Genomic DNA, 13,503 nt, shown 5'->3' with positions numbered 1-13,503 from the left:
ACTCACTATAGTTCTGCATTGCCTGAGTTTTTAAGGGCCTGCCTTTATATGATATTAGTAAATATTAAAAGACTGAGAAAATAGCTTTGCTGATCTTGACTTACTGCTGGCAGTGTAACGTCACTACTCTGGAGGACTGGATGATTTAGATGATGGGGGACCGTCGTTACATTTGTAATTGGGCTTTAGAAAAGTTACACCGGCGGACAATTTTAGAATCGTAAAATAAATTTATCTAGTGTGGCCTACTTAAGCATTAAATATACCTCATTTCCGAAATCATACTGTCTAAAGATCTTATAAAAAAAAGATGAATAGTGTTGATTTTTCACAAACAGCACGGTGGGCCTCACCTAATTAATGATGTAGAGCGAGTCGCGGAGAGTTTCATGGCAAAGATGGATCCAAAAAAGCCCGGTCAACAACGGAAGTAATTCAGACCGTCGGACCTTAGATCAGGCGTATCTCACAATCTGAAATGAGTTACCAGGCATAAAATACATGATTTTGGAGTAGAACGAGCTACTTTAGCCAACCAACCCCGCTACGCTGAGTTGCGCAAGCTGAATTTGTGAAATACCCCTGGATCGACCGTTTTCCTGTTTTAATTTCATTTTTACTATAAATTGTAAATTTTAATTTGATTATAACTCTTCATCTATTGAGCTTTAGGAGTTGCGTCCAACGTGAAAAGAGCTTACAATAATTAGGAGAACGGTTTGGTGAAGCCAAATCGGACACTTGCTATTTTTGGCCAAAAACCTTGCGCACTAGTAGATATCATGGCAGCCTCGGTTCAAAACTGAGGCTAAAAAGGTAAAAAATTGATGCTAAAACTTTTCGCCTCAGTTTTGCCTCAGTTATCCAAACTAAGATTGAAACCCCCGTGGCTAAAGGCTTTAGCCTCAGTTTTAGCAACCGAGGCTAAAATGACTTTTATAGCATCAGTTCTTCAAGTGAAACTAAAAGAACCTAGCTTCAGTTTTCTCGAAATGAGGCTAAATCAAAATTTTAACCTCCATTGTTTCCAACTGAGATTAAATCCAAATTTAGTCTCAATTGCCTCTAACCGAAGCTAAAACTATTTTTAACCTCAGTTCTCAACAACCGAGGCTAAAGCCTTTACCATGAGAGTTGTAGTCTCAGTTTAGGTAACTGAAGCAAAATCGAGACTAAAGATGGATTTAGCCTCTTTTGGCATCAACCGAGGCTAAATTCGGTTTTTGACCTCATTTCTCTATCAACCAAAGCTAACAATATCATAATCAACAAATGATTGAGCCTGTGCATATTTCACCCATTTAACATTCATCAAGACAACAATTAGCACAATATCAACAAAACAATTAATGGTCCATTTAAAGTTTTCAAAACAAACTATAACTGTCTTCCTTTCCTAGCCTTCCACATGAATTGTTTCAGTAAGGTCCCCTTGTGGACCGATCATATGTCTTCGTTTCCTAGCCACATCTTCTGGCAGATGTCTACAACACCAAACTCACTGGCCATGATCACGTGTCCACTATGTGTGATGTGGGCCCTTTTCTTGCAATGAGCCCAAATTCCTCCCTGGGAAGTTTCCCTGCAATGGGCTGAGAAGCATAGCTGATTCGGTAAGTGGCACAACATTGAGATTATATTGCTTGGAGCCATAGAGTGCTGTAGAACCAGGCCCTCTATTTGTTGAAGACTTGAACCTTTATAAACACTCAAGGCCCATGATAAACAAGAAAATAAAAGGACAATCAGCTTCACAAGTCACCTCTATAGCTGGGAAAGTGTCACGGAAAAAAAAAAATAGTTGCAGATGGAATTTGATTGATTGTTAACATGTACACCGCATGCTCAAATACAAAAGTAGACGGCTCAGTTTTTCATTTGTAAACATAGCTAGCTATCTGTAACACATGCTTCAATATGCAGCGGGATAATATATGGTGGTTACCATAGACATGTCCAGTAAATATTGCAAAATATACTTGCTAATCAAATATCATTATACCGACATTAACAAAAAAAAAAAAAACTTGGCAAGCTTGCAGTCGGAACTTTTCTTCTCTTTTCTTTCTTTTTTCATTTCCTTTTTTCTTAATGATTTGCCTTCAATTAGAACTTCAATCACATTAATAAATTGTCATTGTATCAAACTATACGGTGCTACAAGGCTTACAAGCACCACAATACAACCCCTACTCAATTGCTTGCTGGCAGGTATTGCAAATCATAAGCAATAGAGGAAACAAAAATTGGCCTCGTACAAGAAAACCAGTAAGAAAAGCACCAAGTATGAAAAAGTTTAGAAAGAAAAAGCTACCAAAAGTCATCACCTGATATTCTTGAAATGGATTTCGCTGCTCGTCAGGCATGTACCAGGAAGCATCCAAAACCTGAAGAAATAAGAAAACTCAACAGTCAGAATGTAGATGATAAATATGATTCATTCAGTTCATTCATATTCGTAAGATTCCATTAATTTACCTTAGATACTCTAACAGGACCATGATAGAGGTAGTGATAATGGACAAGATGGCTTTTTCACTCACACAAGATAGGGTCCTAGATAGGAATTTTAGCAACCAAGAAAAAAAAGATCCTTGAAGCAGACCCTAAGAAGCTGGGACAAGATACTTCTCTTCTAGCAAGTCTATCCAACAAAGAAAAATAAACAAGGAGCAGCCCGCAGTTTCTAAATGCTAAGTAAATTCCTAGCATTTCAATAGCAAAAGGAAATGAACCAAAATCGCACCATCCAACACATTCGGATTAGGCACATTTTTGTTGAACCAGTTTTTGAAACCATCTTGGCACGACACAGGGGTGCGGTCCTTCTTTATGGACACGATTGACGCCGCCCTGTGATGGACTTGCAATGGATAAGCGGGCCCAAACCCTACCATGTAATTAATTCATTTCGGGTTTGTGCCCAGAATATAATCCACCTGCACACACCAAAAGTTGTAATTTTTTATTTGTAATTTGGACAACTTAATTTCACCACTTATATGCTATGTCAGATCAAATATTGATAAATACCATCCCTTTTCTTAATTAACTAAGAATCCGGAGTAGCAGCCACACCCTGCATTTATTAGTTTTTATAGAGTAGCAGCCAACCCTGCCCAAGACCAAAAGAAAAAAAAAAAAAAGTTGAGAACCAGTAAATGCGTGAAAAGCTGCATTTTGCCAAAAATGTTGTAGTTGTTATTTGTTAATGCATAAAACAAGGTAAAAGCTGGGAGGGAGGAAGATAATGCAAAAAATGAACACATAGAGAGTGGGTAAATTAAGAATCCACAACCAGCTTATCTATAAAGAGTCATTGAAGTGGACCAAAGAGATCAAACCTGCAGGAAAAAAAAAATGATTCTAACACAGTTTTTGCTATTTCAGTTTCAAATTGCAAATGAATAGAATGCCAATGCAGGCAAGACTGACACCCAATAACCACCCTTTACAAGGAGTGTTAGATGTCCAGCAAATGAAATATTTCGAAATAACACCCTTCAATGGAGAGAGAAAAAAGTATGTACAGCACTAATAATATCCAATCACCCTTATAAAATCCATCAGTAAAAAATGCCTAATTCCCGAAAGTTTGCTCCAGATTCTTAAAGAGTGACAGTTTGCAGCTGAAATTTTCCAGTCAAACAGTCTCTGGGCAACAGTATATAAAAAGGCAGATCTTAACAACATATTCTAGTAAAGTTAAGAGATGAAGCTAAATTCCGGATCGACTACAATTAATTATAATGTTTTTAGATACATAATCAATAACAGAGAATGAAGAGAATAAAGATCTATGGTATGAAATGGTAGAGAATTTAGAGAATAAAGAACTATGGTATGAAATGGTGGAGAACGAAGAGAGATGAAAAAGTATGGTACAATTGAGTTTCCGTACTAACTGGAATCCGTACTAATGAGTTACCATTCCTCATTAGGCTCCTCTTATTTCTTCTATTGAAGTTTTGTTTGATTTAACCAAGTGGAGGGGCTTCCTAACTATCAAGTGTCCTTAGGGTCTGATACAATCAAGGAATTCAATAACGGTAACAGTGACCGTAATGGCCAACCTTATAGCCATCACGATACAAGTTGTAATATTCGTTACAGCCCTGTAACAGTTGAAATTCTTTTAAAGGAAAAAAATGTATCGGCCCATTATGGGCTCGAATTGGTATATAATGGGCACGTTATGGCTTCGTGTTGGCCTGTTACGGGACCATAACAGCTGTTACGCCCATTACAGGACCATTATGGGCTGTTCTCTTTTCTTTTCTTTTTTTTCAAGTTGGGGATTACAGCACTATATTGCATAACAGTCACAACCCTTACTGCTACTAAGGGCCGTTATGGCCGTAACTCAGCCATTTTTAATACCACGGATACAAGACATGAACACATCTGAAAAATTCAGTGTCTTTTGTTACCTCACAGAATAAAACATGTATCCAGACATTCTGTATCCCCTGTAAAGTTCTGTATTAGTTTGTCCATCCATAGTTCTTCACAAGAGTGAAAGAAATGTTAGGACGGCATGGGCATTCCTTGCAATTACATATTGGACCAATCAAACTATTCACATTTTAGACCAGCACTCAGTGCAATTGTGCCCTTTTCTAGAACCAGGGCTTCAGATATCAATATGATGTCCTTCTGCTTCATCTCTTACTATGAAGCCTTGGTCTTAATTTCGGTAAGGGAGGAGCTGCTTACTAAGCAAAACCTTGCTTAACTGAACAGTGCAAGTGGAAAGGGCAAGAGATTGCACACCACACCACCCAGACGTAACGAGGTAGTTGAGTAGTACGACATGGCCTAGCATCTAAAGGAGATCCCGAAACAGGTCTCCTTATTTGTTCCGCTCAAGTGCTGACTTGCAGTAAGGTTAAAAGCAACCTCCACATCATTCTAAGTACCACCCGCCTAGGCAGGAATCTATATTCGCTGAAATTCACTAAGGTGTTGTTTGGGGGATTTGTGAAATCTACAGATTTCAAATTTGTGAGGACTTGCCAGATTTGGCAAATCCACAAAATAATACTGTCCTAAAAGCAATACAACTTATTCTCTTGCAGCAAATACTATAAATTCTTTGTCATTGCCATAAATGCTCTCCAAATCCATGGATTTGTAGCTTAGCTTCCAAACTATGAAGTAGTTTTACCAAATCCAAATCCAGTGCAAATCCACGAATTTGATTAGTTCGTGGGTTTACCAAATTTATATTCTCATTTCCTGATCCCAAATGTGGCCTAAGCACCCATTTTAGAGTTTTATCTTTATAACCTCTTTCTTTCCCCTAAAGAACTAAGCACACAAATGATTTGGGTCAACTGATCAGGTTAATGGATCCCATCCAATGATAAATGGTTTTGGATGTGAAATTGGATCCACCGGGTCAAGTATAGGACCAAAACACCACCCCAAATCCAATTATCAAATGGAACCTCCCAAGCTGACCCAACCCACCCCTATCGCCCTACTTCCGAATCGGTCAGATTCTGGTCCACTGAAAATTACCCGACCTATGCCCGCATGATCTGGAACTGACTCCTATATTTCCTTTAAGGCAGTTAAAGCAATTAACTAAAATAAGAAACACCAAGTGAGAAACCAGAAATTAGACAAAACCAACTTATACCAGTTTTGTAGATAACTGAATCAGGTCTGATTTGTACTTGAACCTGACCTACATACACATTATTATTAAAGAACTATGTTATGAAATCTTGTGGCCCCACATGTACCAATTGGATCATCAGTAAGCTAGTCATGTACAGATGCATCCGGACCCTATAACTTCTCAAACCAAAAATTATAGTCACATAAAGATGCATCAGGAACCTATAACTTCTCTGTTTAGAGATCTCATTCATTGCCAAAAATTAAACCTTTATTAGATTATTTTAAGAAAATTTTACAAGAACCACTACGCCACAAATACTGCTTTCTTCACCAAATCACACCATTTCCAAAACAAAAGGGCCAGGAACAGAGAAATCATTACCATGTCCGATCGAAACCACACAATTTTAGCAAATACAACCAAAAGAATCAGACAACCACAATCTCAAACAGACCGAATTCCAGATCTAACACTAGAAACACTATAAAAAAACACACAAAGGCCAGCACCAGATAAAAAATTCCACACATTTCAGACTCTAAAACAAAGAATCCAAATCATGACCTAGAATCAAATATAAAAAAACACAAGGGCATTTCAAAAACAAAAATAAAAAAGTAAAGCTCCAAACAATGGGATCCGAAAGGAAAACAGATCTATCCGCAAGAACCGGATCAAAATCCAACGAAATCTCTCAGAATCAAGAGACATAAGCTGGATTCAGATTAAAATAGATTAAGCACCAAAAATTGAGAAAAAAAATTTTGAAAAAATAAACCCTAAGTGGAGAATATTTGGAAAAAAGCTCACTGTATTTCAAGGATCTAATGATCGGAGAGAGAGATAGAGAGAGATCCGATGAAGACGAGAACCGAAGATGGAGGAGGAGCTTTCTCCTTCTTTGGAGACGGAAATCTCAGAGAAGAGAGAGAGAGAGAGAGAGAGAGGAGCTAGTGTAGGGTTGGGTTTCATATGGAGAGGAATGGTGTGAGAGGACTGTATGAGGGGCGCGGATTGGGTTCCTACGTAAGGATGCTGGGTGGGGCCCATCACCATGATTGTGGGAAATCTACACCGTCCATCCGTTTTATGAGCTCATTTTAGTATATGCGACCAAAAATGAGTTGGATACAAAACTTAAGCGGGCCACAAGAGAGGGAAAATTGGGGCCTACCGTTGAAATTTCCTCTACCTTGATGTTTAGATGTCATCCAAACCGTTTATAAGGTCATCACCATTGGGATGAAATGAAAATAATTAAAAATATTGATAGCCTGACACGAAACTTTTATGGCCACGGGAATGTTTGAACGGTTCTCACTGAATCCCCACTGTTTGGCCCACTTGAGTTTTGGATCTGTCCCTTTGATCATTTTCATTTCCATGGTCTAATTTTAAATCTGGCAGTCCTGACCATCAGATCCACTGTGGATGTTGCATAGACCAAAATTCCAAGTGGCTGGACAATCAACATCGTGTGGTCCACTTGAGATTTGGATGTATCTCATTGCTGGGCTCATATCATAAAATGTTTTTTAAAAATGTAGGGATGGCATGGATGAAACACATGCATCAAAAAAAAAAAAAAATCAATTCTTAATAGTTTTAAATTTTTTTTCGGAATTTTTAATTATTTGAATTTCTCAATATTTTAAAATTTTCCAATTTTTTTCAAGATTCTCAAATTCAAAATTCTTTTTTTTTCCTCAAAAATTTCAAAAATTTTCAAAATTCTTAATTTTTCAAAAAAATCATACTTTTTCATAATTATCATTTTTTTTATTCTTAATTTTTCAAAAAAAATAATTCTTAATTTTTTAAAAGTTCTCATTTTTTTTTAAATTCTTAATTCTTAGAAAATTCAAATTTCAAATCTTTTTGAAAACTATCAATTTTTTTTTTTCAAAATTCTCAATTTTTTATACAATTGTCTTAATTTTTTTTTTCAAAATTCTCAAAATTTTTCACAATTGTTTCAATTTTTTTTTCAAAATTCTCAATCTTTTCACAATTGTCAAAAAATTTTAAAATTATTAATTCTTTCAATATTCTCAATTTTTTTTAATTCTCAATTTTTTTCAATATTCTCAAATGTAAACTTTTGGCTTCGGTTCCTATGTAACAGATTTTAAAAGTAGACATTTTGCCTTGGTTTTTATGCAAATGAAACTAAAAAGTAGACTTTTGGCCTCGGTTCCCATGCAACTGGAGCTAAAAAGTAAACTTTTGGCCTCAGTTCCTATGCAACTGAGGCTAAAAAGTAGACTTTTGGCCTTGGTTCCTATGCAACTGAGGTTAAAAAGTAAACTTTTGGCCTCAGTTCCTATGCAATTGAGGCTAAAACATAGACTTTTGGCCTCAGTTCCTATGCAACTGAGGCTAAAAAGTAGACTTTGAGCCTTGGTTCCTATGCAATTGAGGCTAAAAAGTAAACTTTTCACATCGGTTTCTATGCAACTAAAGCTAAAAAGTAGACTTTTACCATCAGTTCCTTAGCAACTGAGGCGAAAAATGAACTTTTAGCCTCAGTTACTTAGAAACCAAGGCTAAAAAACACATTTAGCCACCATTTTTTCAACTGAGGCTAAAAAATTGTGGCTAAAGGTCTATTTTCTTGTAGTGTTATAAACTCGTTTTTATTCATTAATTAATCAATTTTGAATTTATTAGAATTTATTTTTATTTTCTACTTTCTTTCCTCGTGGATTCGAGAAGTTTCTGTGAGGAGTCTAAAGAAACTCTGTGGATTCAGAATAGTTATCCTCATCACGTTCATCCCTGCGTCAATTAACTTACCAACCAAGGATGTGGGGTGGAGTATGTGCGCCCTAACATTAGTCACCACGATGCAACCCTAATAGTGGGGCCCATCTCGATGCATGAATTGTATATCCGCATCATCCAACGTTTTGATAAGGTTACATAAAACTGGTTGCCGGGAAGAATATAAATATTAGCTTGATCGAAAAATTTTATTGTCCGCAGGAAGATTTAATAATCAAACACAAGTGTTTTTTGTGTTTCGGTCTATCTAAGATTTGGATTACTTAATTTTTAGGGCATGCCCTAAAATGATATGGAAATATGGATGGACAATGTAGATATACAACACATATATTAAGGTGGCCTAGGGTTAGAGCAGCACCGAGGTGGCTATTGGACGGTGCTTTGTGGGCCCAACCATGATGTGTATGTTTTATCCATACCGTCCATCTATTTTGGATAATTACTTTAGGGTTTGAAATAAACAATGAGGTAGATCCAAATCTCATGCGGACCACACCATAGGAAAATAGTTATAATTGAACACTCACCATTGAAAACACCCTAAGCCCACTTTAAGATTTGTTTGCCATCAAAACTCATGTGCCCGAAGAAGTTTTTAATGATGGACGTTAAATACCGTGTGTTCGTCACCTCATTCCGTTAATCATTTTCAAGTTGCATTAAGGGCCTCTCTCAGCTATCCCCTCAGGCTTTTTAAGGCATTTTGGGTAGTGTAAGAGTAACTTTATCATAATAATATACATTGTCGTTACGAAGATCTTGATTATTTTGAGTGGAAGTAGGTCGGTAGGCCCTCTAATTTGTTGATCGCACTTGTTGGTTGCTTCTCATACTTGCCCCGAGCTATACCATTTGCAACTTGTATAGTTGTATAGCTGAGTGTCGAGGCATACAAACACTTTCGATTGAAGTTAACCGATGTCAAACCGTAGATTTAATATTGTTCAGGCAAGTTGTCTATGCTACCTAGTTGGGAAAAGGTACCGTGAGGTCCTACTCATGAGAAGCCCCATGGTCCTCATGATGATGTGTAGAGTGTACATGAACCCATAGGTGGTAGACTCTTAGGAGTTTCAACACCCAATCAAGGGTTCAAGTATCCATAGGTGGTGAAATCTCACTACGGTGTGAGTGTGTGTAAAAAAAAAAGAAGGTAGAGCTGTACATGAACCGAGTTAGCTCGGTTAACTCGCTCGACTCAACTCGGTTCGAAACTAAGTTCAAGCTGAGTTGAGCTGAGTTTTGGAGCTCGATTTTGAGCTGAGTTTGAGCTTGGCCGAGCTCGAATTGACTCGGATCGAACCTCAACTCGAATCAAACTTGGATCGAACTAGTTTAGTGACTCGGTTATTTTGATATTGATGTTGCTCACCAAGTGCTTGATAAAATAATCCGAAAAACAAACATTACATGATAAAAATTACCCTTGAATCTAGATTTTGATGCAGCCTACTTAGTGTTTGATGAAATACGTGTAAACTGTTGTTGCTGTTTTGCAAACTGTGAGAGATTGAAGGTGCACTTAGTGTGTTTGAGAACATGCTGCACAGGCTCGAATTGGGCTCGAATTGGCCTGAGCTATTGATTGAACCGGGCCAAGCTGGCCAGTCAGGCTCATCAGGCCCGTGAACTGAGCTGAGCCAAGTTCAAGCTACGGTTAGTTAGTGGCCGAGCCGAATCAAGCTGTGCCAAGCTCGACTTGATTGAACTGTGTAAACCTCTAATGATGTGTCAGACATTCACGCCATCAATCAGGTGCACCCTTATATGGTTGGCCATGAGCCTAAAATCCAGTTGAGAGTGGATTCCCATCCCTTGAAACCTTCCTAATGGTTTACAGGGCTCTCGGAGAAGTGGTTTAGACATCCAACCGATCCATTGTATGTATCTCAGTTAGACTAGGACTCATCAAAATTTAGCCCATTTGAAAACTTAGGTGGGCCTACTAAATGGTTTTAGATGATTTAGACGTGATTTTACATGGTTTTAAATGGTGTGGCTCAGCTGAGTCATGGGTACAGCTGATTTTTTGGGCCATCGCATTCCAAAACTGAGGGGAGACACTACAGTAACAATGTAAAATGATGCCTAAATCCTGTATAGTCACTTGTTCTGAACCACCCAAGTTTTTGAGTCACTTGATTTTTATTGGGTCTCTTCGTTCTCGTGGGTCCCATCTGATGGATGGCTTGGATGACATGTATATAACCTGTTAGACCCATTACTCCATTTGGAAGTTTCTATGATGGGTATTCCCCTTCCAGTGTCCCTCACCTCTCCCATTAGTGTGGCCCACCTGAATCATGGAGGCTGTATTTTGGGATCTAGGCCTAACACGGGGAGCACATATAATGGACGGCTTAGATGGCAATCACACATCACGGTGGACCTCACCCAGTTCTAACTCGAGTCCATGTGATCACTCCCCTTCAATTGAAAATGAACCGCTGTGATGTATCTTCTTAACAATCTGTTTTAGGCCACAGATCCAATGGCAGGATTGTTGCGGTAGAAAATTTATCCAATGTTAATCAGGGCTGGCAATGAATCCTAACCGTCCGGTGGGCTGGTTTTGGATCTATTTTCTGTATACCTGTGGGTTGGGGCTAGGCCCGATTCCCATGTGCAACAAATGGACGGTTGTCTGACTCTCCGACAACCCAAAAAACAAGGCCCAAGCCCATCTATGATTCTGATAAAAATGATGTGAATCTACGGAACAACAAACGGCGGAAGCAATAAGCCGTCCATATAAGGGGCTCCTGTGGGGCCCACCGTGATGTATCTGTTTATCAACGCCGTCCATCCATTTTCTCAGTTCATTTTATGGTATGATCCCAAAAATGCGTCGGATACAACGCTCGAGTGGACCACAATAGAGATGACTCTCGCATTTAATGCTTCATGCATTTAATGCAACCCAAGCTCACCATTTGGTGTGGTCTACTTGAGCGTTGTATCTACTTCATTTTTGGGCCCGTATATTAAAATGATCTGATAAAATATATGGATAGCATAGATAAACAGATACATCATAGTGGGCCCTACAGGAGCCCGTACATGGACGGCTTATTGTCCGGGTTCCATAAACGAGGGTCTCAGGTTGACACAAACCCAACTGGTGTAGTGCGATCGTTAATATTAATTTCAGTCTTTATTTCATTTTGAGGCTGACATTGTTGGTGGTCCAAGTGAGCCTTTGCTTAGCATGCCGTTTACACCATCCGATCAACAATTCTTACGGTTGTGATGATCAGGGTCCGACAATTGAGACCCAGTTGCTTCTTATGAAAATATGGTCATGATCTCGTGCTTGGGCCCACGTAGACAGCATCAATAACAGTTAGCCCAGACCGGGAAGTCTTCAGGCGCAGACAATCATGGGTTTTTTTTTTTTAAACGATTCAAGCCCAAATAGGCAATTAGGAACGGGGTTGGGCGCCGAAAAAGCCGGTTGTGGATTGGCTTTGTGGGCCAGGCCAGGATCAGCTCACAAAGCCATGAACAAATGGGCCGGGCTTGTGATTTACAAGCCTGTAACTGTATGCCCATTCAAACACCCTTTAGAATTATAATATAAGCCATGTGTTCTGATCCTAACCGTTCATGTGCAGTGCCCACTCAAACGGTCCTAATATTGGTCTGTGAACGTCTCATAAATGATTATTCCTGGGGAACTCTCTCCATACATGTTTGGATTAAAAATAGCTACGGTCTGGATCACCGAAAGATGGACCCCACTTATAGGCATAGGTGATACGGACGCGGATTGCTAGTGACCCTAACACTCCCTAGCTACGTGGTATTAGGATTCTGTAGGGTCTACCGTGATGTATGTGTTTTATCTTATCCGTCCATTCGTTTCTCTCGATTATTTTAGGCCTGAACCTAAATTTGAAGTATATCCGACTCTCAAGGGTACCACAACAAAAGAAACAGTGGGGATAATAACGCCCACCGTTGAAAACTTCTTGGGGCCGCTAAAGTTTTGGATCAAGATGATATTTATGTTTTCCCTTAATCCAGGTCTGTGTGACCTTATAAAAATTTTGAATGGCAAAATAAACATCAATGTGGGCCCTAGAAAGGTTTTAACGGTGGACGTTATTATCCCCACTGTTTCCTTGGCGTGGTCCATTAAAGCTTCAGATATGCTTCTACCTAAGGCTGTTATCCTAAAATGATCTGAAAAACGGATGAACGGAGTGGATAAAGCATATACATAACAGTGGGCCCCACAGGATCCTGACAGTACGTAGCTAGGTGATGTTTGTGTCACCACACAATCCGCACGCCCCACGTTGCCATTGCTTTCTGAAATCATCTCGAAGCTTCAGGGAGCGGATTGGATACTGAACGCTTCAGTAGCCAAAACGCCACTGAAGTGATGTGGCAAAACGCCATTCTGGATGCCAAGCCGCTGTTTCCTTTCAATAAATACACTGTCAACGGAGATCCGTTAACGGATGTTTTTCCGTTTAGGCCGTGAACGCTCTCGGCCACGCACGGACGTGGATTTCCTGCCAAAAGACATTCCAAGAAGTTCTTGCGCTAGGAACCAGGTGGGGCCCACCATGATGTTTGTGAGAAATCATATCCGTCAATATGTTTTTTGAGTTCAAGTCAGACTTGAAACCAAAAATGAACAGTTTCTAGAGCTTTAGTGGGCCAAAAAAGTGATAATTGAACGTTCATGGTTGAAATATCCGTGGGCCACAGAAGTTTTGAGTAATGCTAATATTTTTTATTCAGTTCATCCCACTAGGAATGAAGTTATTAACGGTATAGATGGATTGTAAACATCACTGTCGAGCCCAGGTAGATTTTAACAGTAGGAATTTCCATAACCACATTTTCCTTTAGTACGGCCCACTTGAGCTTTGGATACGGTTCATTTTTTGCATCATATCTTTAAATTAACTAAAAAAACGGATGAAAGGGGAGGATTTCTTACAAATATCACAGTGGGCCTGGATTCCCAGCGCAGGAAGAAATTCGCGTCCAGAAAAAAATGCAATGTGGAGTTTAACGGTGAGTGGCCAAGGGAAGCGGATTGCGTAAGAAAACTCTGTGGGGTCCATCGTGAT

General features: G+C 39.0%; 1 long non-coding RNA gene across 1 annotated transcript; it reads right to left on the bottom strand.

The window, feature by feature from the left end:
* Positions 1-1,257: 1,257 nt before the first annotated feature.
* Positions 1,258-6,570, bottom strand: LOC131243887 (uncharacterized). Its single transcript, XR_009170209.1, has 3 exons — positions 6,440-6,570; positions 2,328-2,387; positions 1,258-1,697 (listed from the first exon to the last, which is right to left on the bottom strand). It is a non-coding gene; the product is annotated as an uncharacterized LOC131243887 (long non-coding RNA).
* Positions 6,571-13,503: the final 6,933 nt, after the last annotated feature.

Source organism: Magnolia sinica, chromosome 4 (genome assembly GCF_029962835.1).
Source record: "Magnolia sinica isolate HGM2019 chromosome 4, MsV1, whole genome shotgun sequence".
Classification (NCBI taxonomy): Eukaryota; Viridiplantae; Streptophyta; class Magnoliopsida; order Magnoliales; family Magnoliaceae; genus Magnolia; species Magnolia sinica.
Note: the sequence above shows the minus strand (reverse complement) of the source record. Positions and strands in the feature narration are given on the sequence as shown.